The following is a 4,195-nucleotide window of genomic DNA, read 5'->3' as shown; positions in this document are numbered from 1 at the left end:
GTGTCTGCGATCCTAGTGGAGGCAGCTTGATTGATTGATATGCTCCTTATTTGTAACATAACAGAGATCTAATGTTTTATCATACCTGGTTGGGCAAGCAATTTAATAATATAAGTTATTTAAGGAATTTTCTAGGAAAACATGATTACAATTTCGAAGTACAAAGTTTGGGGCTTCTGGGAAAATTGACTGTGATTTTTGCATTAATCGCCATTAATGCAAGAAGGTCACGACAAACCACAACAATGTGCTATACAAATTTGCTCAAATGACAGGATCCTTACCAATTGCTGAGTAAAGCAGGACATGGTTAAGGTGTGCACAGAGATGTTAGACGCTTGTTAAGTTCCACTTTGTTGCCACTTGTAACAGTTTTTGCATTCTTTCATTCCCTCTGTCAGTGAAACATCTTTTGCATCTCAATGAGTGTACCATAATACCTGCTGGAGATGCCGGGGATTGAACCCGGGGCCTCATACATGCAAAGCATGCGCTCTACCACTGAGCTACATCCCCTGATATTTTTGAGATTTTTTTGACTTTTTTCTGAGATCCCAGAATAAAAGAAGAAACCTGGGTAAAACATGTTGAATATGGCTTTAAAACCTGTAAATGCAACTGCGGTGGCTGGAAATCACACCTGGGCAAAACGCTTGCACTGCTATGCTGTCAATCATAGTGGAAAAGTAGCACATTTGTTGCCTTTCTGCTTACTTCTTGACAAATAAAGCATGCCACAGTACAAAATCACAGGAAGAAATTGACTGCGATGGCTGGGAATCATAACCAGGTCAACTGCTTGGAAGGCAACTATGCTCAACACTGTACCACTATCGCTGGACAAAAACACCATGCACTGCAAATTTCGCAACACGTCTGGGCATTGAGACTGAAAATAAATGCTAAGAGATGCATTGGTGTAGACGGGAGGCTTCCATTACCTATGAAATAATGCAATGTTGTTCATGAAGGCACATCTGCGATTTGGTATTGTGTCATTGGTTTGCTACCAACGTTAAAAGGATGCCTTTCGTTGTCGGCAGGATTCGGACCTGCGCGGGGACAACCCAATGGATTTTCTAGTCCATTGCCTTAACCACTCGGCCGCGACAACGCAAAATGTGGTGCTATACCAATTTGCACGAATGTTCATAACCTTCTCAATTGGTTGGAAAACCCAGACACGGTCAAAGTGCAAATCGCAGTGCACTGTCTGTGTCTGCAGATCTTAGTGGAGGCCGCTTGATTGATTGATATGCTCCCTTATTTGTAACATAACAGAGATCTAATGTTTTATCATACCTGGTTGGGCAAGCAATTTAATAATATAAGTTATTTAAGGAATTTTCTAGGAAAACATGATTACAATTTCGAAGTACAAAGTTTGGGGCTTCTGGGAAAATTGACTGTGATTTTTGCATTAATCGCCATTAATGCAAGAAGGTCACGACAAACCACAACAATGTGCTATACAAATTTGCTCAAATGACAGGATCCTTACCAATTGCTGAGTAAAGCAGGACATGGTTAAGGTGTGCACAGAGATGTTAGACGCTTGTTAAGTTCCACTTTGTTGCCATTGTAACAGTTTTTGCATTCTTTCATTCCCTCTGTCAGTGTAATATCTTTTGCATCTCAATGAGTGTACCATAATACCTGCTGGAGATGCCGGGGATTGAACCCGGGGCCTCATACATGCAAAGCATGCGCTCTACCACTGAGCTACATCCCCTGATATTTTTGAGATTTTTTTGACTTTTTTCTGAGATCCCAGAATAAAAGAAGAACCATGGGTAAAACATGTAATGTCAATTTTGTATATGGCTTTAAAACCTGTAAATGCAACTGCGGTGGCTGGAAATCACACCTGGGCAAAACGCTTGCACTGCTATGCTGTCAATCATAGTGGAAAAGTAGCACATTTGTTGCCTTTCTGCTTACTTCTTGATAAAAGAAGCATGCGACAGCATCAAATCACAGGAAGAAATTGACTGCGATGGCTGGGAATCATAACCAGGTCAACTGCTTGGAAGGCAACTATGCTCAACACTGTACCACTATCGCTGGACAAAAACACCATGCACTGCAAATTTCGCAACACGTCTGGGCATTGAGACTGAAAATAAATGCTAAGAGATGCATTGGTGTAGACAGGTGGCTTCAAGTACCTAAGAAATAATACAACGTTGTTCATGAAGGCACATCTGCGATTTGGTATTGTGTCATTGGTTTGCTACCAACGTTAAAAGGATGCCTTTCGTTGTCGGCAGGATTCGAACCTGCGCGGGGAAACCCCAATGGATTTCTAGTCCATCGCCTTAACCACTCGGCCACGACAACCTGAAAAGTGGCGCCATACCAATCTGCACGAATGTTCATAACCTTCTCAATTGGTTGGAAAACCCAGACACGGTCAAAGTGCAAATCGCAGTGCACTGTCTGTGTCTGCAGATCTTAGTGGAGGCCGCTTGATTGATTGATATACTCCCTTATTTGTAACATAACAGAGATCTAATGTTTTATCATACCTGGTTGGGCAAGCAATTTAATAATATAAGTTATTTAAGGAATTTTCTAGGAAAACATGATTACAATTTCGAAGTACAAAGTTTGGGGCTTCTGGGAAAATTGACTGTGATTTTTGCATTAATCGCCATTAATGCAAGAAGGTCACGACAAACCACAACAATGTGCTATACAAATTTGCTCAAATGACAGGATCCTTACCAATTGCTGAGTAAAGCAGGACATGGTTAAGGTGTGCACAGAGATGTTAGACGCTTGTTAAGTTCCACTTTGTTGCCATTGTAACAGTTTTTGCATTCTTTCATTCCCTCTGTCAGTGTAACATCTTTTGCATCTCAATGAGTGTACCATAATACCTGCTGGAGATGCCGGGGATTGAACCCGGGGCCTCATACATGCAAAGCATGCGCTCTACCACTGAGCTACATCCCCTGATATTTTTGAGATTTTTTTGACTTTTTTCTGAGATCCCAGAATAAAAGAAGAACCATGGGTAAAACATGTAATGTCAATTTTGTATATGGCTTTAAAACCTGTAAATGCAACTGCGGTGGCTGGAAATCACACCTGGGCAAAACGCTTGCACTTCTATGCTGTCAATCATAGTGGAAAAGTAGCACATTTGTTGCCTTTCTGCTTACTTCTTGATAAATGAAGCATGCGACAGCATCAAATCACAGGAAGAAATTGACTGCGATGGCTGGGAATCGAACCCAGGTCAACTGCTTGGAAGGCAGCTATGCTCACCACTATACCACCATCGCTGGACTGAAAAAACATTCACTGCAAATCTCGCAACACATCTGGGCATTGAGACTGAAAATAAATGCTAAGGGATGCATTGGATGAGACGGGAGGCTTCCATTACCTATGAAATAATACAATGTTGTTCATGAAGGCACATCTGCGATTTGGTATTGTGTCATTGGTTTGCTACCAACGTTAAAAGGATGCCTTTCGTTGTCGGCAGGATTCGGACCTGCGCGGGGACAACCCAATGGATTTTCTAGTCCATTGCCTTAACCACTCGGCCGCGACAACGCAAAATGTGGTGCTATACCAATTTGCACGAATGTTCATAACCTTCTCAATTGGTTAGAAAACCCGGACACGGGCAAAATGCAAATCGCAGTGCACTGCCTGTGTCTGCGGATCCTAGTGGAGGCAGCTTGATTGATTGATATGCTCCCTTATTTGTAACATAACAGAGATCTAATGTTTTATCATACCTGGTTGGGCAAGCAATTTAATAATATAAGTTATTTAAGGAATTTTCTAGGAAAACATGATTACAATTTCGAAGTACAAAGTTTGGGGCTTCTGGGAAAATTGACTGTGATTTTTGCATTAATCGCCATTAATGCAAGAAGGTCACGACAAACCACAACAATGTGCTATACAAATTTGCTCAAATGACAGGATCCTTACCAATTGCTGAGTAAAGCAGGACATGGTTAAGGTGTGCACAGAGATGTTAGACGCTTGTTAAGTTCCACTTTGTTGCCATTGTAACAGTTTTTGCATTCTTTCATTCCCTCTGTCAGTGTAACATCTTTTGCATCTCAATGAGTGTACCATAATACCTGCTGGAGATGCCGGGGATTGAACCCGGGGCCTCATACATGCAAAGCATGCGCTCTACCACTGAGCTACATCCCCTGATATTTCG

At 41.7% G+C, this 4,195-nt stretch overlaps 8 non-coding genes across 8 annotated transcripts; all 8 read right to left on the bottom strand.

The window, feature by feature from the left end:
* Positions 1-444: 444 nt before the first annotated feature.
* trnaa-ugc (transfer RNA alanine (anticodon UGC)) lies at positions 445-516 on the bottom strand. The gene has a single exon. It is a non-coding gene; the product is annotated as a tRNA-Ala (tRNA).
* Positions 517-1,031: 515 nt separating this feature from the next.
* trnas-aga (transfer RNA serine (anticodon AGA)) lies at positions 1,032-1,114 on the bottom strand. Its single transcript has one exon. It is a non-coding gene; the product is annotated as a tRNA-Ser (tRNA).
* A 546-nt stretch (positions 1,115-1,660) lies between these two features.
* trnaa-ugc (transfer RNA alanine (anticodon UGC)) lies at positions 1,661-1,732 on the bottom strand. The gene has a single exon. It is a non-coding gene; the product is annotated as a tRNA-Ala (tRNA).
* Positions 1,733-2,258: 526 nt separating this feature from the next.
* On the bottom strand, positions 2,259-2,340 carry trnas-aga (transfer RNA serine (anticodon AGA)). Its single transcript has one exon. It is a non-coding gene; the product is annotated as a tRNA-Ser (tRNA).
* A 546-nt stretch (positions 2,341-2,886) lies between these two features.
* On the bottom strand, positions 2,887-2,958 carry trnaa-ugc (transfer RNA alanine (anticodon UGC)). The gene has a single exon. It is a non-coding gene; the product is annotated as a tRNA-Ala (tRNA).
* Positions 2,959-3,218: 260 nt separating this feature from the next.
* trnag-ucc (transfer RNA glycine (anticodon UCC)) lies at positions 3,219-3,290 on the bottom strand. The gene has a single exon. It is a non-coding gene; the product is annotated as a tRNA-Gly (tRNA).
* Positions 3,291-3,484: 194 nt separating this feature from the next.
* Positions 3,485-3,567, bottom strand: trnas-aga (transfer RNA serine (anticodon AGA)). The gene has a single exon. It is a non-coding gene; the product is annotated as a tRNA-Ser (tRNA).
* A 546-nt stretch (positions 3,568-4,113) lies between these two features.
* trnaa-ugc (transfer RNA alanine (anticodon UGC)) lies at positions 4,114-4,185 on the bottom strand. Its single transcript has one exon. It is a non-coding gene; the product is annotated as a tRNA-Ala (tRNA).
* Between the last annotated feature and the right edge of the window lie 10 nt (positions 4,186-4,195).

The sequence above is a fragment of the Sander vitreus genome, chromosome 1, assembly GCF_031162955.1.
Source record: "Sander vitreus isolate 19-12246 chromosome 1, sanVit1, whole genome shotgun sequence".
In the NCBI taxonomy this organism is placed as follows: Eukaryota; Metazoa; Chordata; class Actinopteri; order Perciformes; family Percidae; genus Sander; species Sander vitreus.
This window is presented reverse-complemented; position numbering and strand designations above follow the sequence as displayed.